Genomic DNA, 23,865 nt, shown 5'->3' with positions numbered 1-23,865 from the left:
GCAACAACTGCAGAACTGTTGAACAGGATCTCCCTTTGTCTTTTTTATATTCTCTTTGATTACTTTAGCTTGCACAATATATATCCCACACCGCGTTTCATTTGTTTACGAGTATCTGGGCAGAGCTCCAGTGCTTTGATGCAAGCGGTCAGAGGGAACAGCTGAGTTCAGCGCGAGCGCTGCCACCAGCGGGGAGGGCTGGAGAGGTGGAGGAGGTACAGCACCATCACCACGTCCAGCACAGCACGTGGCTGCCACCAGCCAAGCAACAGGGACCGAGCTCCAAAACGTTTCTTCAGCTGAACGGGAAAGCAGTCCAACAAGTGAGGAACTCCAGTTCCAGAGAAGTACAGAAAATACAGTTGTCTTCACACTGCCTACAGATCTTTTTCCATTCTAAGTGGAAAAAAATGCAGACTGCAGACACAGTATGAACAAATATTACTGTCAGCAACTACAAATATTTAGTGAGAAGGTTAACTCAAAGACTTTCCTGCTCTGAAACCTCTCATGCTAAGGAAAAAAACTTTCAAATTGATCCATGGCAGAGAATAAGACATCAGATTACAACATTATTTTATGTTATGTGCGCAAGCCCAACTGTGTGTTTAGTTTTGTTTTTGTTAACGGACTGCAAGACTAACTTATTTTCACAAATATTTATTGGGAAGGGTCATTTAAGGCAGAACTACACTTGTATCCCATATCCTGCTTCTATTATTCATGCAGATATGAGTATTGAGTCACTGCTGTTTGAAGAGCCCTACCTGGGAAATAGCCCAGATGACAAAACTGCCCAAACCAGGGAGGCTCACCCTGTGCACAGTGCTCAGCAGGGACAAGTCACGTTGAGCAGGAGGAGCCTCTGAGATCCTACAATATGGCTGGGAACTGATAGAATGTGGTGATCAAGCTTTTCACGTTGGCCTGAAATGGCACATATCCAGGAGTAAACACTTACTAAGCAGTTTCCATTGCTTGAGCCTGGAAAGGGGTGAGGTTAAATGGATTTTGAGTCAATGGTCATCACAATCGCTGGCATGGAAGAGTGAGGGCTGGTAGGAAAATGGAGATCTACTCTTTGCAATGTAAGAGACAGACGTGTCGAAAGATGTGTTGGGTGAAAAAAAGCACTCACGTGCATGCTTAAAATAACCCCACAAGCAACATCTAGTCCCTGTGTGGGCTCTGAAGGCCCAGGGCTCAACAGCACAAAGCCCACAGAGGCCGGGTTAGAGGCACGACCTTCACCCGCACCGTCACGGTCACCCTGCAGACTGGGCCCGGACCGTGTGAGTGAAACTGGGACACGACAGACTGACACTTACGGAGGTTAGAGACAAAAAAAAATTGATCAGCTCCAACTTCGGTAATAAACAAAAATATTTTGGTAGCTGCCCTAGCCTGCCCTGCATTGACCTCTTCCTCAGTGCTAGGTGTAAGGCGATTTTAGAGCTTTAATTTCTAGCAAAACTAGCAATGCCAATTAGGGCCTAGAAACACGCTTCATATGAGAGAGACATTGCCTACTCAAAAAGCATAAAAACCCCCACATTTTCACAAGCATCTGCACCTCCTCACACGGACCATGCAGGCAGAGGTGAGGGGACACAGCTGGCCCAAAAGCTGAGGATCAACTTCCTCTTTTATCTAACCAGGTTAAATGCTTCTGGGGAATGGAGGAATGCTCTGTACTTCAGGGCCTCTCTGTACTTCAGGGCCGGGCTGACCTTTCTTTTTTTTTTTTTAAGCAATTTAGGCAAGAAATTTGAACACAGATTTACATTCATCTTCCATCTGACTGTATTTTTGTACCATTTGCTTTTAGCTCGATCCCCAGACAAAGCAGCAAATAAGAAGCTGTAGCTTTGCTGTGTTCTCCTACTGTTACAAGGCGGTGCACCAGCCTGGAGTTATTGAGCAAACCCGTAAGCCCCCCAGGTTACATTCTTCCTGCACCTGCCGCCTTGCCTTTCAAGTGAGCCCTGCTCTTATTAAAAGGATCAGAGGCTGTCCTCAGGCATCCCCTCTCTTTGAAGCAGCAGCCCCAGCTCCATTTTATGGAAGGACCGCTTGGTTCAGACCTTTGCCAAACAGCACGACAGGTTTAAACAATTACTGAAGACAGTGCATTTGGATTCCAAGCTCCTCTTGCTCAGTCTCTAGTTTTAAAAATAATATTTTTCTTTCTGCTAGGGCACTCCTGAAATAAATGCTCCAAACAGTGACGATCCAAAAGGCATTATGGAAAAAATCAAAGCTTACGTGCTGTGACACAGGTTATCAATAAAGAATCTCATCCCACATGGAAAAATGAAAAATATTTGTTATTTTTCAGCAATCAGAGAAACAGTGGTGAATCCTGACAGCTTCAGACAGAAGGGAATAATAGCTCCTGGGATATATTACACAAATGAGCAACAGCAGAGAAGGGAGAAGGATCCTATAGCTTCCTTTAAAACCAAGCGATTAGCAGTGTTTCCTTAAACTGCTGGGAAAGTCTGCAGCCTGGAGCCAGCCACATGTTACTTATCAATGCTTCGAATGCAGGGCTAGTAAAGAAAGGCCACGTCTGGTTCCTTTTGCAATAGGGAAAATCTCTTTTGAAGTCTTTTAGAGAGACTGACGGAGGAGAAAGTGTCAGGAAAAGGATCTGACAGGTTTTGCACAGTGAGGGGCAAGACGACGTCTGGAATAAAATCTCGTCTAAATTGGGCAAGGAGATAGAAACCTCTCCTTCAGCATGGAGACGCCAGATAAAAACGTCTGAGGCTCGCCTGTATCTCTTTTCCAGTTGCACACAAATTCCTTCCCGTGCTTTCTGCCAGCTCCTGTCTTACCGGGAGCCTGGGGGCGCCTGCGCTGGGGAGCACAGCACCTACAGCACAGACAGACAGACAGCCTGCTGAGCCCCTGGGAACCGCTGGCGCTTTGAACACCCCAGGTACCACAGAAGGCCTCGCTTAAAAGGTGGAAGAGAGCAAAGCTGAGGGGCTAAGGAGTCACTCCATTTCTTGAAATAAAAGGCACCCCCAATGAACACGCTGATGACGATGCCACTGCTTCGCTGCTCTGGGACAGGATTTCTCTGTGTTGCCAGTTCTGTGCAGAGCAGAGAGCTCTAAGCAGAGCAATTTTGCGCCGCCTGCCATGTAAGTGTAATTACCCACTGGCAGGCCAAGAACTGGACACCTTTCATTTTTACCAGCACTGTAGGCTGCTCTGCCCTTCTCTCAGCTTCCCACCCTCTGCAGACACCACTCAAAAGGAAAACACACGTTATTTTTTTTCCCCAATCACAAAGCCAAAACAAACGCTTGATGTAATCATTCTCTAAAAGCTGTATTAGAAGTAGAAATTTGAGAGATTACTTCTGTACGAACTGTATTCTTGTCTGTATCAGACTGCTTTTGTATGTGGCGCATGAACAACCTACACAGCTAAAAATACATTAACCTAGCATAAACTCCTGCACAGGGCAGAAAGCTGCAGAGCTCACTACAACAGCACTCATAAGTAGCAATTTCATGTATTCTTACGGGAAGAAGGCAGCTTTGTATCTCAGCACTATTCAGTTTGAAGAGCATGGAAGTATGCAGTAAGCTCTTAGTTAATGTCGGAGAACTTATGTTCCAACTAAACATATAATCAATGGGCACAAATAACTTTGTTGTACTCTTTCCTCTCCAGTTTGTTCTTTATGCACATGAATTTATTTAGGAAGATGAAATTCAATAACTAACATCTGCTGTGGCTCCATCTACTTATCTGCTCCCCTCTCTCCCCAAAATCATGACAAATAAAGGAGATAAGCTTTCTCCAACTAAAAAAAAAAAGGAAATCTATAAAGCATTGTGAGAATGTTTGCTGCCTATTACTACGAAAGCGAGGAACACAATATTGTATATCCTAGCCATACCACAGTAACACTTGTAAGTCAAAATAGAAGTGTCTGGAAAAGGTATAAAAACTGAAGAGTTCCTAACTTGTAAAATATCAGCTACTGCTCAGCTTTTGCAGACTTCATACTCCTCCTTTTGCAGCTTTAGGAATCGTACAAGTAACAGTTAAATAACGTGCTGAATTTTGTTAATTACCGTGACGAGGGGCCAAGCTGCAAGCACTGCCTTTGCTCAGCTGGGATAGTCCGACCAGTGGGAAGCACCCAGCTGGAGGCCACCTCACTGCGCATGCACATGGGAAGCTCTGTGCACCCTTAAAGCAAGGGTTAGGCAGTGCTGTGCAGGCTCCAGCACTCATCCCAAAGCTAATGCACAGCTTCTCCCCACAAAAGTATTTTACACAACCTTAGTGAGATTAAAAAGCACAGATAAAAACCACAATTGCTTCAATAAAGCCACTTTAAAGTGGCAGTTCTCTAATTCAGTTATCCCCCACCCCCCAATTAAAATCATTACACTAAATGACCAGCAAGAACACAGCCAAAAATCCACGTAATAAAATGTTTTGGGTACCTCGATTTTTTTCCACAGCTCTCCTTGCTCTATTAATGCAGCTGACCTGTAAAGCAGAAGAAAGATTAATGACTTGTGGTAGGCTTTGCAGTGTTACTGGAATATGCTGTACACTTAAAACTTTACAAATCATTAACACAACATTAGGTTTCTTGAACTCTTTTTCAGAATATTTAATTTAATTATGTTTTACTTTGATACCATACAACGCATTCTTCATTAAAATAATAAATCTCAGCACAGGGAAGTCTCATTTAAGAGCGCCTGGGTGGGGAACCCAGCCATGTACCTCATGCACAGCAGGCTACAAACAGAAACAAAACCCAGCTACCTGCTGAATTTTGTAAAATAACCCCCATATTCCATAATGCCTCTCCTAGGCCAGCAGAAGCTGAACTTCAGAGCAGTCAAATGCCTGCTGTGCTGCCGGGTGGGCAGACCCTGACCAGGGTGGGGAGCAGGAGAAAGGGGAGCACAATCGGGAACACAATTCCTCTCTTTGAAGGCCGGCAGCTTCATAGCTGCTGGCGTGCAAAGTTCACGCGGGAACCACCGCCTTTCCCCAACCCCTTCCCACCACCGAGCAGCTATGGGCTTTCCCCTCTCCTTCATCTTTTAACATGAAAGTAAAACGAGTAAATAAAATAGCAATTGTTTGCTTCTATCATCTTTTGTCTTCTCAGTCTTTGAGCATAAACTGTCTCCAGTCAAACCCAACAAAATCTATTTCCATCACCTTCCCTTTTCCCTTAACCACTCCTCTAAGGAAAAGCAATTATTTCCTGGTGGACAGGGGCCAGGCTCCTTGATTTCATACATGCATACAAAACACGTGCTTTTATTTATTTATTTTTAATTAAAAAGATTGACACATTGCATATTTGACATTTTATGACTTGTGACATTGAACTCAGTCTACCAGCAGGCATAGACGGTGCTTCTTTCTAACCAGCTAACCATTTGTATTTATTCAATTGAAACAAATTTAACTATCACCAGCTTTGCCTTGTTACTCCTCCAGGACTTGAACACAGTATCCTCAGGCATTACAGGTTTGGTCTTCTGAGTATGTACAAGTACTTTAACAGTTTCAACACTTCAGCAGGCTGGTCAGCCCTTCCTCCATTACTGAAGTCTGGATTGTTCAGTGCTGTCTTGGTTTTAGCTGCAAAGCACTGACTTCCAAAAAAAACAATGTGCACGAAAAGAAAGTATAACGATACAAAACTAATGTATGACACTGCTGTCACAAGATATTCACAGTCTACTTTCCCTAAATTACTGTGTTAGAGAAAGCCAGTTCCTTGCTCACTTGAAAATAAACATTGCAAAAAAAAAAATCTGGCATTGTTTTCAGCCAGCTTGGACTCGGGAACGAAGGACGTGCTGGCACTCAGCATTACCCCAGGTAAGCAGCCACCACCGGAGTTCCCCTGCCTTCAAGGCCAGCAGAGGCACGAGCTGGGGGCAGGCCTGGGGCACGTTTGCTCCTCACCGGGCGACCCATGGCAGTGGGTGGGGAGGGCAGGGGACACGGGCTGGCACCAAAAAGCACCATGTTACAGCCGGAGCACTCCACAGCAGCAGGAATTTAGACACTTGAACGTGGCCATTTATTCTTGGCATGAGTACGGTTTATTTTTCACCTACTTCATGCTGCAGGAGATAAGGGAATGCTATTTCTATGCGAGCTCCTGATCGGTTATTTTAAGCGTAGCTGTCACCCGCGAGAGGAGATGTCACGTTGCAGGCTGGCAGCTGCTCTGTTAGACCCCAGTGCCCTCCTCAGCTCCACCAGCCCAGGGCCCAGTGGCCCTTACGGTGGTGGTCAGCATGTTTTAGCGCCCTGGAGCCCACAGCACCCACCACGGGGCCAGTGTGAGCCCTGGCAAGCAGTGGCCAGGCTGCGCCCCCACCTTGGAGGCCAGAGACCCTACAGCGGTCAGAAGAGGGGAGCAGGGAGGAAGGCAGCTGGAGCGAGGAGCCATTACGCTAGAAACGTCACAGGCCCCTGAGCAGATGCTTTTCCTGCTGCTTGTCACCAGCTCTTTGCTACCAGCCCTTTCTTCTTCTCCTTCACATCCCTGCTCCTCAGTAGCGCTGCACGCATTTTCATAATCTCTTCCCCTCTCCCCAGTCTAAAATTCCCATAAACAAAGAAAACCCTCAACAACTGTAGGACTACCACAACATTGGTGTCATGTCCTAATTCACTCTGCTTAATCGATCGGGGTCTTCTCATCCCACCCTACCACTCCTCCAGCACGGCTGAGAAATCCTCTGGTGTAGGCACTGACCAGCAGTTGGCTTTGCCGAGCTTAGCACTGCTTAGGACATGCATGAAGCTTTCTTCACTAGAATAAACATTAATTAAATGCCTCTACAGCCAAAGTGAAATTGCACATCTAATACCAAACGATGTAGATCATATCAAGAATGGGGGAAAAAAAAAATCTGAAAAAGGACTAAGAGTCACACAGTAAACATCATCTCAAAGCCAGCTCTCAATTCAGGGAAAATGAAGACATTCTTGGATGAATGGGCTAGGAAGAGAGATTGATTTTAACTCAAGATATGACAGCGGTAAGACAAATATTGAACATGAGCAGCTTCAGAAATTTGGAATACATCTGAATGAATGCATATGTCAAAAGTTAGACATATTACACAAATCCTAACAGGATATTGAAAACACAAGTACAAATTAAATGTTAGAAGCCTTCAGCCTGCAAGACAAATGGATTTGTGTGTCAAAGATGCCATTTCTCTTCTCGAGCATTAAAGTGAAAGCCACTTGGTTATTTGAGAGCTTTCCCCCGCTCACTCAGAGAAAGAAGTAATGTTTTAGAGCTGCATCCAGAAAGTATGAGTAATCACAATGATGGATAGTCAAGGAACTGATGGGATATCCCAAAGAAACGCTCTCTGGAATGAAAATATAATCTTCAACTACTCACATTATAATGGTTGATCAGCGCATATTAAGAAAATACACTTCTGGTTTGAATCCAAACCTTGAGTGTAGAAAGCAAAGCCCTAGTAAATATTTAAGAGAATTTTGAGTTCTGAACTGAAGAGCTGGCAACTTTTTCTTTCTTTCTTTTTTTTTTTTTTTTTTTTAATAACAAACAAAACCATCAAAAGATTGTGCAACTCTAAAAGAGCCCTTAAGGAAACAATTGGGAATTTTTCATAACATGGTATTTCCTTATACCACTGACCACAGGAATGCAAACAGTTCCACCAAACAGAGATTTCTTCATTGGAAACAACTGACAATCTAACCATGTTTCCATCTTTTCCACTCTCAGCTCTCAGCATACAAAATAGATGACATAATAGGATACAGAAGTGGTGTACAATCACTATCAGGGCCATGAGATTTCTTTACTAAAGCTCAGCAACTGAGAGGTATACATGAATACACTTCTAGAAGGTTAGAGAGAGAACTTATGTTGTATTATTGAGCATCTTTGCCTAATGATTTTTTTTTTTAAATACAATTTCTACTCCTTCGTTGGATTTCACCAAAATATACCTCTCTCAACCAGAAACCCCAAACCTCAACTGTATTATCAGTAAAAAGACTCAGTCCTGCAGCATTCCCCAACAGCAAGGCAGGCAGTGCCAGTGAGGAGCTTTGCCATGAAAACCTGGGTTGTTACTTGAACAGTGGATGAAAAAAGCACTAATGGTAGTATACCCCTTGCACCCTATACAGTACCTCCTATGTTAAGTCTAATGAGTAGACTTCCTCTACAACTTCTCAGTTCACAGTTATTTCAGTAAAGCTTATCACCACTACAAATCATCCCTGAAGGAAGCCAAAAAAAAGCATACGGGAATGTGCAATGGCACTTCCAGTACTAGAGATCTACTGGCCTTCAGACTCTGTGTGATGATAGCAAGCATCAGAGACACTCCAAGGGAAGTGCAAGACAGGCCTCACAAAGGGACTAGATTTTCTTGACAGCTAATTAACAAGTCACTCTATCACGGAAAAAGCGATTAACGCCCTGTGCTGAGCTTCATGCAGGGAAGAGAGAAAAAGGGAAGAAATGAACATAAGCAGTGATAAAACCAGAGAGTATCATCAGAATTCAGAAAGGTACCAGGAATGCAAAGAGGTACTAATCATCAGCACCCTGACAAATATCTGTCATCACAAATTTGCAACTCAATTAAGTGAAGATTTTAATCAGGGCTACAACTGAATTTAATTCTCTCCACTGCAGCTGAAGGAAAGCAAGTGGAACAAGTCATAAAAACAGAACAAAAACAAAATGTGCTACAAAGAGCCCAAATTATTTTCAGAAGGAAAAAACAAAACAAACAAAACCCGTGAAAGACAAAGCTTGATGTTTTTAGTGCGCCAGACAAGTAAACTCAAGAAGTTTGGATGGTATGCCTTAATGCCTTAACTTCAGACAGAGATGTTAGAAGAATTTGCTTGTGTAGGAGGTTGTTGACGATCTATGGCAGAGGGATTATTACACCGGTATTCAAGGAATCCACTCTTAGAATGGCAAGATTGGAAATTTTGGAATGCCCCAGTTTGAACTAAACAGATCATGGAAAAAAATGCTCCATGCTTCTCAGAAAGGAGGAAGGGATATGGCTCTGGCATCCCCGGAGGCCCACGGGGCCAGGGAAGACATCTCCACGCAAAACACCAAGCATGGCCTTCTTTAAGGAGTTACGACAGTTCCAGCTCACAGCTGGGGAAGGGAACGCTCCCTGTTCTTTTCAGTTACGGTATCAACTTTAGCCTTCAGAGAAGGCCTAAAACACAAAACCCAGACCTGTATTGTGAGTGTAATAGATGGAATAAGGATTACAGAGTCCCTGGGAATTACAGAAAACCCCTTCCATTGCCAGCATGCTGCTCCCTCAGCCTCCACCAGACCCTTCATTGCTCACGCAACCCACAACGTAGATACTCTATGGGGGGGGGATGAACATCAAGGAGAGCATCAAAGACACTCGATGTTCGACATTTCCAAGACTCACCAGTTTTAGTTCAGAGCTGCCTGAAGCACTAAGTGACTGCTACCCTCAAGCTACCAAAAAGGGCCTCTGGTCTTAGCTCACCTTCTCTAAAGTTACAAACACATGAGCACTCCCTTCCTTTTTAGTTGATGCTGAAGATCTAAACGTAAAGTATAAAAAAAGCAGGTTGGCTTAATGACAAATAGTACATCAAAAAAACATTTTTCTAGTCACTGCCTTAATTAGATAGCAAAATAAAACATCGGCTGATATGCTGAAGTCTGTACTGAGATTTAGAAGACTACTCGAAAGCTATTTTTTTTTAGTTTTATTACTCTCAGTAACACAGAGGAAAATGAACACTAAAAGCTTTTCAATTTAATCTTACTGATGATGCTATACAGAGAACTACCCTGTGCTTAGACTACCCGAACTATGCAGATTGTAAGGCAAGGCAGTATTTAGAATATACCGCATATTTCCACAATTAGAGCAGAGTAGCATCAAGCTATGCCAGAAATGATTTGCTGGTTTTGATTAAAAACACACAGTTCATTTTTATTTTTTCCTACAGTTGCTGCACCAAGATACATGACCAGAACGGCAAGAAACTACAGAGTCCATGTAACACTGCTACTCAGGCTGAGCTTTCACTACTATCAGTGGAAGTGTTAGCATTAACGAGGAAGCAGAACACGATTTTAGACTAATGTGACAAATCAAAGCTATTGAAGAATTTTTAAAAGGCTTAAATTATGAATTCTGGCTCAGTTAAATACATGTAAATATGAAAGTGCTAATTCAGATTTCCCTTACTGTTTATTTGTTACTCCATTTACCTCGGATCCCACTATTAAAGGCTCAATGCTCAACAATTCAGTGTTACAAAGAACACAGCTGCAGCCTGGAATCTATTTTAATTACTAACCATGTTTAAGCAAGCTTGCAGAAATCTTTTCAGGTAGGGTATTTTAAGCACTGCATTATTACTTAAATTAAACTTAGTTCATATAAATGCAGTCCAAGTAATGGGAAGTAGCAGTTTCAGAAATCACCTGAATGGGCTTAGGGGTCTGGATGACAGGCACAGCTCTGTAACAGGCGTCCTGCCTGGCCTTGGGAAAATCATTTGAGCATGGCATACCTCTGCCCTGCCTCGCCCCCTTGAAACAAGGTGAAATCCTGACTGAAAGCAGGATTAGTCAAGCTGTGTTCATTCACACTTGTGAATATAGTGCATCTCTTTCAGTGACTGGTATTTCAAGACAGACAAAACACAAGTGCTCACTGTTGGCTTCAAGGTCTGTCAAGGGGAGGTGGACTGTGCTCCCTCATCCTTAATTACAAAAAAAGAAAAAGCAGATGTTAAAGCTACACACAATACACTGAAAATAATTTTCCAGTTATGCCCAAGGTTTGGGTAATCATCACCAAAAAGCCATCCAGCATTTTCCAACTGCTATTTAAAACCCCTGCCTACCTACCTTGCATCCTGATCTTATTTTCACAGCTTTCTTTGTCCCGTACCACAGATATTCTGATATTAAGACTCTTTAGACTTTAAATCTGTATTGGAAAAATAAATCTCTTAAATTCTTAAAAATAGATACAAATGTGACAGCCTGTCATGACTCCTCTCTCGCCTTTCGTTATCACAGGTTTCCTGCTTTCTTCTTGTCCCTGAGACTAAATCCCATTTTTCACCAGTCTTTCAGTGTCAACTCCAACTCATTAGCTTTTGCTACAGTCTCATTATGACCACCAGATTTCATCTACTAATATGCTGTACTGCACACTCTAAAAATTGGTCTTGGCTTCTCACCAGAAGCTATCCACCCCAACCACTCCTACCTAGTGGTTTCCAGGACCCTACTCTCAGCAGCGCAGTTGTTCAAATATGTCAAGAGTGCTAGAAGCGTGAAGAAATCCCACCATCCACCCTTCGCAGCTCCATTCTTTCGCACTTTGCCCTGACTCCTGTGTTCAGTTTTCAATGCACTTACAACAACTTTATCGTTGGTCCTCTTCTGCTATTGCCACGTGTGCTCTTGACATGAGAATTGCCTATCAAGTATTGCTTAGACTAACCTCCTACGCCTGGGAATCACAAACATACTAGTTTGCCCCTAGGAAACAGCCCTGCACCTATTTAGTCCATTTTTATTCTCAGCCCAACACGTCCTCTGCAGCATCCTCACCTCAGGGAAGGCACAGACACTTCAGGGAGAGAGACTTCTGCCCCCTGCGTCTGACATGTGATAATAAGACCAGCACCCAGGTATGTGCATTTGACATGCTGTTCTCATTAGACTTGCACAGAAAAAACACACAAACATTTGCAGTTACAGTACTGGTATAGCAATGATGGTCTGCCCAAGGATAATAAGCAAGGCAAAGTCCATAGGGAATCTTTTCATACTTTTTTTTTGGTAAAAAGTATCAGTAAGATCCAACACATTCTCACATTAGATGTCATTTCAGAGCATGGTTTCACAAACTGTCTTTGATGTTTTACTGCAGAAAAACACCCATTCAGGATGCCTTTACTAGGAAATGATGCTTGCTAACTTGACGCTTGGACCACCTACATAGCCATTGATTCCTTTCTAAGCCCATCTTTTCCTTTCATATTATGTTCTTATTTTTAAGTCATCAAGTCTACAGCAATCCTACACCTGCTCCAGCACGCAGATTTCTCCTCCAGCTCTGATGTGAAAGTGTTTACCCCTGTTGCACTTCAGCAGCATTACTACTAAGCAATTCCAGCAAGGTTACTGTGATTGCACATCTCTTTCAGAGACTGTCCAAACTTGTCTCCTACCACACCCAAAACCAAAAAGAGAAAAGAGGAAAGGAAAAGGAAGCCCTGCAGCCATAGACTGGAGGGAGGCCTTTCCCTACACCCCACAGAGTGACTGAGTGCACGGCACGGCCTGCGTGCCTGGTGGTAGACGAGCAGAACACGTTTCACAACGTAAACTTCAAGTGCCTGGTGCTATTTTCTTCCAGTAATAATTTCTGGATAAAGTCATAGCTGGATTTGTAACAACAGCACTGCTGCAAAGGTAATAACAGTTAGTGCACACACAGATCTTTAGATCTTTTTCCTCAGCTACACAGTACCAAACACTCATTTGTTGAAACAAACTGTATTTGGAAGTTAAAATTATTTGTTTAAAACTGACCATCTCCACTGCTGAAAGAAAAACAGGTTCTATCCATTTTCTTTCTACTTTATTCTGATAAACAAACAGAAACTTTGCCTCTTCATACACTTTCATTCAATCACTATCATGAAAGGCTCAAACCAGCCCCAAACCTCAGGAAGAACAGAAACTTTTTTTTTTTTTTTTTTTTTTTTTTTTTAAGTCTGTAACTGCATTTTCATCTTTCACTTGTTCACCTCTGACTTCTACAAAGCTTAATTCATCCAACCTCCACCCTAACCCCTGGGAGCATCTTGTACTTTCCAGCCATCTGGACTGTATTTACTTTACTAAGAAGTTAAATTTGTTCCTGAACAAAGAAAACCCCTTACTATCTTCCTGTCATGTCTGCACAGTTATTTTCTAAGTTCTTATTTTCTCAAAAAAAAATTATGCCCTCTGGGAAGCTCTCACAATCTTTTCTGAGAGCTCTACTGGGGTCATACAACTTCTTCATTCACCCTTTTCTAGTGCTGCTTTTTTTGTAGGAAATCTGTATTTTTTCCCCTTGGTTTTCAATCCCTCTTCACAAGAGCCCTTACAAACAGCACTGAACCTCACATACAATAGAACAGAACGATGGCAGCTGTACCAACGCATTCAAAAACCAAATTCACCAAAGTGAAAGTGACAGTTCTGCAAATGAAATCAGCTGTTGCTAAAACATGATCAGAAACAAGTTTTAAAATGAACACAGAGTGAGATTTACTTTTGGAGCCCTACCTATTTCGAGGGCCTTCTGCTCTGCCACAAGCACCACGCCACGACACCCGTCCCAGCGCTTGGACACCCACACGTCAATGGAGACTTGCAAGCCTCCTCAACTGGTTTTTAAACGTCAGCCACATGTTCTTAAAAACCGCCTGCTTTTATCTGTTTTTATCTGTGCTGCTGTAAAATTCTTCCCTTTTAGCATGTTTATAAGCCTATTTTTCAAGGCACACTATCTTTTTCTATCAAAGGTAGCCAGCTACAGCTTATCATTAAAAGCTATTTTGCAGCTTTCCTCTACCCCTCTTGACAGGCACGAGAAATCTGCATTAAGTTTCAATGAAAGCCAGACCGGCCCCTCTGTTACTGACAAAACTCATGAAAGCCATCAGCAGCACATAAAAGGCAGCTAGCTAGCTTTATAATTGGGAATTGAAGGTTCCTGATGCTTTGTGATGCTTGACTCAAACATCTGATTCATTTGAAAACTTAATTTAATGAACTAATTTAATGGCTGTGATACGGGAAAAATGCTAACATATAACTATACTGTAAAAGAAATTAGAAAATACATACTGAAAGAAAAACACCTTCAGGGGTGACTGCTTAAAGAGAACTACCTGCTGCTGTTTATTTTCTGGTTGAGCTTCCAAATGTAATTCAAAACAAGTGACCCTTCAGAGGAATAATGATTTTTAATGACCACGTCAAGTATTTTCTTATCTCTTCAACGGCTCTTCTGAAATACCAGGGAGTAGAAGCTCAATTACGAACGTGCAGGAGGCTGCATACCACAGTAAATTCATTAGAGTAGAAAATGCACAGTATATAAAGCAAACAATGAATTAGAAATGCAACTCAACATGTCCATGTGAGAAATGACTAGGGAAGTAATTCACCAAAATAACAACACGCATAAAACAATGCAAAAGAGAAAGTTAATATTTTGCATCAAACTCTGTGGCCACACAAATGCTTGGGCCGGCAGTATTAAAGGGCCAAAGCAGAGGCAGAAACACTTCCCTTGCCAACATTTACCTCTTCCATGTCTATGGAGCTAAGGCTTAATGCCACATTAACAAAAACCCAAACATTCTGCCTCTTTGCAGTTGTTGTTTCCAATTTCTCAACTGATTCAACAGTATCCCTTTCCAGTTTTTTCCTCCTCATCTCCAAAACCCACAAAGGGTCACCAGTATGAATAAACATGTTTTGTCATTAAAATCAGCTGAAGCACAGTGAAGATGCAACACATCTCTGTTTTTGGGAAGCATTATGTTATTTATCAGAAACAAAACCCCGGGAGATCTGTTACCAATTGAGCAATATCTCCACTAACAAGGACTTTTTTCCCTCTTGTATGATTTCACACTGTTCAAATTTTCCCTAGAATTTGTAATTTTTTTTCCTTTTAGAAGTGAAGACATGGACTTGAATAAATTGGACAACTGAATTGCCTTTTCTCAAGACACGAGCTGAATGTTTCAAGCATGATATTAAGAATGTTTTGCTTCAAGCAATGACATCTCACAACTTTATCAAATGAATGGTGATCACAGCTTAAGTGCACTCTGTTCTTTAAAGCATCTGAGATGGAAAATGATCAGTAAGAGAAGATTGACTGCATTGTCCGCAAAGAAGCGAGGACCAATATATTTGCATTTAGTATGCATCAACTTGATTTTGTGTGTTTCTAGTGGAAAGGATGCAAAACAACTTGATTTTCAGTCTGCAGCTATGGTATAAAATTAGTTTCTACAGAAATCTGACAGAATCTGAGGGAATTTTGGTTTTGAGCTGCTTCTGCAGCAAACAGCATCAGCTGCAGAAGGCACATGAAGCAAAATCCCTCCAAACTGATTAAGGAATTGAATCCTGAGCATCCTGCAGAAGTAATCTGCAGTTCCAGCCCAGCACTTCACACAGCCGGCTCCTCCGCGTGTGCCACCGTTCCTCTATGACTGCTGAAACATCCGACTACCCACATTTCTGAAACATCTGACTACCCACATTTCACGGTTCCTCTTTCAGAGGGAAAGCACATCTTTCACCAGTGAGGCAGAAAACGTTTCTTTCCAGGAACTCCAGGAAGGGCAAGTGAAAGGCGCTGGTCTCCAGGAGGGGTTTCCAAGTTGTGACCCCTGAGCCACCTCCCTGTGCAGTGCGGGCACCAATTCCCTGCAGAGGGGCTGTGGTGGCTCTGGGTGCTCTTCCATACCCCAAGAAGACCCTGGCACACTGGGGACACCAGGAGCCTCTCGCCACAGCAGGGAAGGCAGGCAGGCCCACGGTGCTGCTGCAGGCCAAGGTCCTGCAGGCCAGCACAACCAGAATCCCTCGGAGAATTAAAAAACTTCAGAGGTATGCGGTGCACTTCCGAAACTTTAAAATGAAACATTCCTTCCACCAAGCACCCACACCACGAGTGGTCAGCAGCAGGTGCTGCAGCACGCACAGGTCTGCCAGGGGCACAGCAAGTCCTGTTACCCAATATCCCCAACACAAAGCAAGGCAGCTTCTCTGCAGGGTATGCAGAGGGTTTTTAAAAAAGTTACCTTAAATTCACATTTCCAGGTAAATTCATGTCTCCTTTCCATTCAATACAAAGTGGACAGTGAATTCAAAATAAAATCTTTCTAAAGCAGTTTTAATAAAGGTACTAGTAAGGCTAATTTGAACTCCAGAGAGAAGGCATCAGGTCCTGCTCCAGCTTCTCCTCTTGCCATATGAGCTGTGTTGGCTGGAGCAGAGGTTTTCACGCAGATGCCTACTTCTCAAAAGGAAAATATCAATACACCTTGAGGCATCAGTGTTAAGAACTACTGCCAAGTGTTTGCCCAAAGACCAAGAGCCCAGGGATTTACAGACATGGTCTGAAATCCTGGATATGTCACCACAGGCCAGGATATTTTCCGCACTCAACTCCAATGCAGGCTGTATTTCAATGCCCATCTTAAAAAAGATAAAGGAATGTATTTTGGGCACAAAAAGCTTCAAAATAAATCCTTTTGATCAACCTCCCAAAATAGTTATTCAAATGCTGTTTTAAAATACACAGATTATTATTACTTCGAATTTATAAACCCCAGCACATGTACTATGAAAGAAAAAAGAAGGTAAATGCTTAATTACACCCATTGAATAATCCAGATAATGGCCTGTCACACGCATCATTCTGAATGCAAAATAGAATGATGTTTTTAGCTGTAAACACAATGCAAAATTGTAACATAACTTTGTTCTTGCCTTTGGCGAGAACACAATTCTTTAAGATATATTTCTGTTCTCAGTGGTAGATATATATGCAGATATACACACATATATTTGGCTTTTTTGCCTTTTAAATTTTGAAGCCTTTTCTTACAAAACATACCCTTTAAGATATTTCAGTAGGGATGAATAATTATATTTCCTCAAAGAGAAGAACATTGCCATTTATTACCTTGATTAAAAAAAGAAAAAAACACACACTAGAAGCAACAACATTGTTTTTGCCAAATTACTGTTGTCCAAGAAGACTGTGACTGTTTTCTGTCGTGAAAATGTCTATAAAGGAAGGCTGCAGTCAAAAATCCCTGAGATAAGAGGCACTTACTGCTTTGGAGAGAGGAAGAAAGAATACCCACAAAGAACCCATGCCTTACACAACAAAAACCAGGCAGAAACAAAGACATACAAAAGGAAGGTCTACAGTTGAGCAGGTATCATCAGATGAGCGCACCCATATCGGCAGTATCAGGAAGGCAACACGAACAACAGCTGCTGTCTTTGTATCTGGCACTGAAAAATTCCTTATGCTATTGCCTATGGTATAAAACTAAACTTCTGCACAGGTTAGGACACATTCCAAGTCAACATTATTGAGGGGAGATTGTGCTTTTTATGAGACAGTCACACAACTTAAGAAATTTCAGATAATAGAAAAGAACAAATAAAGAACTTCAGTGTCTACATGACGACAGTAGCTGTTTCAAATATAAAAGCAACAAGACTTCTATCTGCTCTATGATACGCAAGTCTTAACTTTTTTTCCTCCCCACTGCCAAGCTTTAGTTTCTAACAACTTTTGCCACTTACAAGAAATAAAAAAGAAATTCCAAGCTGAAAATTAGACTAGTTTTAAGGTTTGAGGAAATACTATAAAATAGTAATATAGGAAAATAAATGCACAGTTTTTTAAATGAAAGATAATTGGAATAGATCTAGGGTCATGCAGTGAAAATACTGCTGCTGCACAGTTTTGTCTGGTTGATATCACCAAATTGAGACGAAAGACAGATCCTGTCAGATACTGCTGCAAAAGCCATTATAACAAAGTCTAACTGATGCAATCCTGGTTTGTCATTCACCACAGGGATTCCAGATTTCCAAAGGAAAAAAGGGAAAAAAAAGGACCATTAGAACTATATGTAAGTGGTACAGTCAATTTACAGAAGATGTAAACAATAATAATACACCAATTTACTTACATTCGTAAGACAAATCCCTACTTTGATGAATGCCTGCAGAGCACAAAGCTTCAGAAGATTGCCCAATTTGTTTAACTTATTTTGACACCAAAAGCTAAAGGAAATTCTTACATTTCAACTCAGGAAGAGCCTGCATTTCACAATACACATATTATTGTCCAAGTCCCATAACTCTAACTCCAAGTCAATATGAATGTTGCAGTTTAACATATATCTAGTATTCTTGAAAATACGAGTTATCGGGGTACAAGAACATGACTTGTTAACCTTTCTTTCCCCCTTCAGAAAGGAAGTTTTCTGTTTTTATTCAGTTATGAGACAATGCATTATTTGCAACTTAGTCAAGCTGACTCACTTAACCTAGGCTCCTCCAGCACACTTCTAACAAAGCTCTTTTGGAAAGGAATTATATTCCCTTTTTCAAAGCTGTAAGTCAAAACGGTGCTCAAGTGTACAGTAAGAACAATACATATGCACATTATTGCTAAACAAAAAGGATGCTATTTAGTTTTATATGTTCCTCCCCCAAGAAAGGTGGGATGAGGCCTAGTTTGGTTTAAAGACCCCCCTCTCAGCCCCAAAGTTGAATCCAACCATGCAGGCCTCTTCCTCCTCCTCGCCTCTCAACAGGCGCCTTTCTAACGGGATCCTGAACTTCTGCTACCAGGATTTATTGTGCACACTGTGATCCCTTCAACAGAAATTACTTAAAAAGACGAAGAACACATGCACTGATCAGACAGAGCACTGCATGAAGTGGCGATGTAATACTGCACAAGATATACATCACAGGCCAACACCATTTACTGAGTTCGAGTATAAAATAAAATAGCACTACAAGAGTGTAACATTTCCTGACTATTCACACATCAGTGAATTTACACAAGCCCTTACTAGTCTTTGCAAATCACTCATTTCCACTGCTAAGCCAGCTAAACTCAAAAGACAAAATGAATACGGTTGTTTTCATACGCTGCTTCTAAAAGCTTGCCATCTTAATAACTTGTACATCAAATTCAGTTACAAAAAAAGAGCAACACTAGGATAGAACTAATTGACATTTCAACTTGAGTGTGACTGCTGAATATTCTCTTTAATGATTCCAGTCTAACTCTAAGGTTTTATCTAAACTTTTCTTTTTACTATTCTATAGCATTATCTACTTATTCAGATTGGGTTGGGATAATGCAAACAAAGGCTTGTTATCTGTTTAAACAGAAAACCCATCCTCTGTAACATTGCATTAAGTCAACATGCAACTTAACACCCCCTCCATATTCTTATTCTCTATGGTCTTCCTGGCCACCCAACTCCTTCCTCATCTGTTGTCTTCTGGCTCATTTTATTTCTGTTTTATGCACAAGTTTGGGTATTTGTACAAAAACAGTCATAACTTAGAAGAATGTTATAAATTGCATGTTTTAATAGCATAACATCTCAGGAACCTTCCTTAGAGTTAGCTCTTTGTTGAGCATCAACCTATAGGCTTACCAGCAAAATGTTGTCATGTACTCATGTTTCCTGTTTTAATATCCCCCCCCCCCCCCTTTTTTTTTTTAAAAAGAAAACTAAGATTATTTTCATCCTTAGAAACAGGAAGTCATTAAATTCAAAATGTTTATGCTAAATGAAAACATACATATCTCCATGACTGCTATTCAGTGACTATTGGGTGGTCTCAATCTGAATCCAGTTTCTGAACAGCAAGTGCTTCCCTTGTAGAAATTATCAAAACCAGTATCACTAAAACACAGCCTCAGAGACCAAGTATTGGAAAGGTATAAACAATCAGCTATTATAATTACCATTCAGGATTACAAGATTTTTTTTTTTTTTTTAAGAGTTTAACATACCCACAAAAACCTCTCAAACATCTGTTTTCACTAAGCATTTAAATCAATGTTTTCCCCAAATTATATCAGAAGTTGGCTTGTGTTGTACATTTCTTGGGATGAGGTCAGTAACGTGCATTAATGCAACGCCTTCGCTGCAGTAACATGCACGTTTATTTGTGTTAGCATATGAATGAAGAGGGAAATTCATTATCCATTGGCATCCTCCATTGGGAAGCTTCACAACACTATCTGAAATTCCCTGTGATCAACATCTCCAACATGCTCCTAAACCATTTCAATTTTCCCTCTTAATTTTCAGAAGCATAAGAAATCTTCACTTTAGTATTTTGACTATAATACCCTAAAAGGTGGCAAGCAAAGACTTCCCATACACACAACAACATGACTATACTCCCCAGCTTAACACAAAAAGCTGCAACTTTTGATTTCAGTTTATTGTCATACTAATCCCAGTTTACTACTGCCTGCCTTCTACGGATATAAATTAGATTCTAGGAGAAATCAAACTCAAGTCCATCAGAACAAATTCTCAATTGCTTTTTCAACACCATCTGTCCTTATCACAGGAAAATTCACTCCCTCTCAAACTCAAGTTTTTAATCATTAAATACGTGGAAGAACTCTCTTCCGAGAAGATAACTGCAAAGCAGTTCCTCAGTAATCGTGGGCATTTCCAGAAAACTTGAATGCTCCTCCAGCTCGCCCACTTGCTTTGCGTGAAAAGCAGTATTCAGAATTATCATCTGGAGAGGTCTACAAAAGTGCTGAGAACAGTTTCTGCATATTTTGATGCTCTATGAATCACGAAGAGTGGAACATGAAGCCAAAAACCTGTAAAACACACACATGTACAAACAAGAAGTAAGACCTATCTTAGACCTACCAAAACGTATCCTGAACATATCAGGAAGAGACCGACAGGAACTCATATGTTATGTCTTTTCCATATGAGACTATTTACATTTGTTTGGACCCACAGATCAATATGAACATCAGGAATTAATAAAGCCAGCAGTACAGAGCAGCTCTCCAGAGACCAGCCACATCTGCTCAGCAGTGCCAAGCTGCCAGCTGGAGAGAGTCCCAAAAGCCTTTACAGGGTCATCATGCACAGCAAAAGCTTGTGCTTGGCTAAGAATCTTCCAGCCTAGCAACAAAAAAGTAATATGTATTCTGTTAATTACATTAAGTAATTAAGCCGTGTTTAGCTCTGTTAATTAGAATGCTTAATTTTAACAGGTCTAATAACCACAATATTTAAATTCTCGTTTTGTTCTAGTATTGCAATGAAAAATCTGTTCTAGACGACCATCATTCTCATGACTAAGTCAAAAAAAAAGTTATGCTGTTAACAAATAATCTATTGAAAATCCAAAACGAAAGTCATCCTGGATCCCAGGTGAAGACAGTTAATCACACAAGGACATTTTATCTAGGTATAAATTGTCAAAACTTCCTTTCCTGGTGCACAATTGATCAGAGCCTACTATGGCAAGAAATAAACCCAATGGCAGATGATATTTGCCTCCCTCCCCACCGCATCTCTCAAGCATCTGCTAGCCTATACGGAAATTGCTCCTTCCAAACACCTCCAGACAGAAGTACAGTACATCCATACTCAGTTAAACACTCCTCAGTCCACAGCTTTTTCTGCAACTGCAGGTGGACCAGATTTCACATTAGAAAGCTACAGCTGGCACCCATAGCTACACGGGTCAGCACGTGCCGATGAGACGTGTGGCTGAGCACTACAACGGGTGAAGCCCCACCACATAGCTTCCCCCTGCTCTGGGGGTGCTCACAGCTCACTGCCCTTTTATTACAGGAAATCATACCTCTGAATTTCCAGTTCTTGTCTTTCTGCTGCTTCCTACGCTGAACACAAAAGGTCTGTCCAGGCTGGAGCTCTTTACAAGCCCCACAGGGGTGGCTCTTTTTGTGAAAAAGCCACTTTAAAAAGCATCGTTAAGATCAACCTGTTCAAATTAGTCTGAACAGCTCATGCGAACGACTGCTGTGCAGTCTATTTTATTAAAAGCAGACCACTGCTTCCAAACCTAACTCTTAGCAGCAAGCAGCACCACGGGCTTGCTACTAGTCCTCAAAGGCATGGTGTCTTTAAGGCTTTGTCATCGCTTAGCCTCACCATTGCTGAATCCACACAATGCTTTGGGAGCATTACCAGCACAGCACTGCCAGCAGAGCATGTGGGGCACTACCTCCAAAGGCACCTGAAATTATCAGGCTCACATTCCATTACCGACTCAGATCCTAATTTTATGTCCCTTTATGTCCCAGGACTTATTATCCACACCACCCAGTACCCCAGACCGTTCATGAGGGAATGCAGATGTCATTTGCTCACCTCTGTAGTGTGCTGCAAAGTTTTCAGATGAAGAAATATTTCATCTCGTGGTGCTATATAAATAAACAAAGTATTATAAACAATCATTTTTATCTGACTGGGGTTATGTCATATGGTTTGCTTTCTTTATGAAAGAAAACACATACATAAAGTGCAACCAGATGCTGTTGGCAGAGAGTCCATTTAATATGGACTCATTTCTAAAAACATGATTACAGATATGTCCTACATCTTGAACCCAATGTTTAAAGGAAAATTCTCTACTTAATCATTTTACTTGCCATCTTTTTTTTCCTCCTCTGTCTTTTTACATACATACAAAGATTTCTAGAACTAAAAAGTTGAAACTCCCTCACCTTTTCACATTTCTACCACAAAAACAATTCATATGTACCCTTATCTACAAAAAGTTGAACATGCTGCTTAGGAAACACTGCTGTAAGAAAACTTTTCAGGAGAGAGCTAAGCCTAGTCTGAGTTTCTTTACTACAAACAATGCTAACCTAGGACTGCCCCAAGTCAAGTGTTTATTTTCAAAGTACACAAACTGTTATTATAACTCTACTCACATTTGTGGAGACACTTAAGATACTTCAATCAAATATGTTTAGTGTTTCGAGTTAGAAAAGAAATTCAACTAATACATACCCAAGTTTTAGATCACTAATGACATGTTTAACATCTCTAAACCAATCTATAGAGCTCTTGGCCAGATAACTCAATTTGAGTTAGCTCGAATATATACATTGTATGACAAAAATCAGTGTGCTCCATCATTGTTGAGAACGCAAAGTTTAATTCTGGTAAGAACCCAATCAATCAACAAAACTAATAGGAATAATAAGTAAGTTCTAAACTGAAAATGAGTAACGTCTAAAGAAGAACTTGGTTCTTCATGCATGCCGATTTATAAAATGCTACCAACTTAGCTCAGAAAGTTTTATTCAAACTCATTATTTTCAAAACAGGTTAGAAACAGCACAGAAAGCTTGACTGTATCATTGCCATCTAAAATCCAAGGACTTGCACCATATTTGATATCCAGATACTGAAGTACTTACGAACAGCACTCTTAATAAGTGCACTCCTGAACTGGATCAGGCAAGTTCATATTCACATGAGTATTGAATCCAATGTTTAAGAAAAATTCTCTCTGTATATAGTCATTTTATTCTCACTCTACATTCATGCAAAATTAAATTAGTAAAACCCCAAGTGGTTCACGGTTATAAAGGTTATTGCCTTGATGATGTATTTATCATAGGAATTAAAGTACTTGAAGTGAGGTTAGTTAACCACCAGTGACATCACTTAAATCAACAACTGAAAACAATCCCTGTCACCAAATTACCTTCAGGTTGAACCTTTGAAAAAAATAACTTGGCTCTTTCACAAGACATTGCCACTTATGAACACCTGTATTTATCATTAAGGTAAGTATTTGATTAACCTAGATTATTTTCCAAGCAGGGTATTAAAAAAGTCACATGAAACTATAAAAAAGCTGAAGAACAAAATCAAAGCAGGGAAAAGCCCAATTTTCACCTAAAAAACACAATGTAAGATGAGACAATTGGCATTTCAATGTGAAAACCCTCTCACAGCCAGGCAGTTTGGAACCACCAGGTACGTCGCCGTGCTTGCCTCTGGAGGCAGCGAGACCTGGCAGCATCAGTCCTCCACAACTATTTAAAACGTGCCACCCAACCTCTAACGAAAACTTTAAACATCCATTGCATCTGAACTGAGCATTTTCAACAGGATTTTAGAAAGAAAAGATAGTTGTATAAATAC

At 41.1% G+C, this 23,865-nt stretch overlaps 1 protein-coding gene across 9 annotated transcripts in view; it reads right to left on the bottom strand.

Annotated features, from left to right (window-relative positions):
- ADD3 (adducin 3) overlaps positions 1-23,865 on the bottom strand; it is a 99,481-nt gene that overhangs the window by 59,979 nt on the left and 15,637 nt on the right. For 4 of the 9 annotated variants that reach the window (XM_040563284.1, XM_040563270.1, XM_040563275.1 and 1 more), the window contains exon 2: positions 4,476-4,521. The exons of 2 other annotated variants lie outside the window; for them this stretch is intronic. The gene's annotated coding sequence lies outside the window, so the exon portion shown is untranslated. Of the gene's footprint in view, positions 1-4,475; positions 4,522-10,752; positions 10,796-17,850; positions 17,931-22,071; positions 22,125-23,865 lie in introns of those variants that run through there. 3 more of the 9 variants (XM_040563278.1, XM_040563272.1, XM_040563273.1) reach the window with 3 other exon arrangements.

Source organism: Cygnus olor, chromosome 7 (genome assembly GCF_009769625.2).
Source record: "Cygnus olor isolate bCygOlo1 chromosome 7, bCygOlo1.pri.v2, whole genome shotgun sequence".
NCBI lineage: Eukaryota > Metazoa > Chordata > Aves > Anseriformes > Anatidae > Cygnus > Cygnus olor.
Note: the sequence above shows the minus strand (reverse complement) of the source record. Positions and strands in the feature narration are given on the sequence as shown.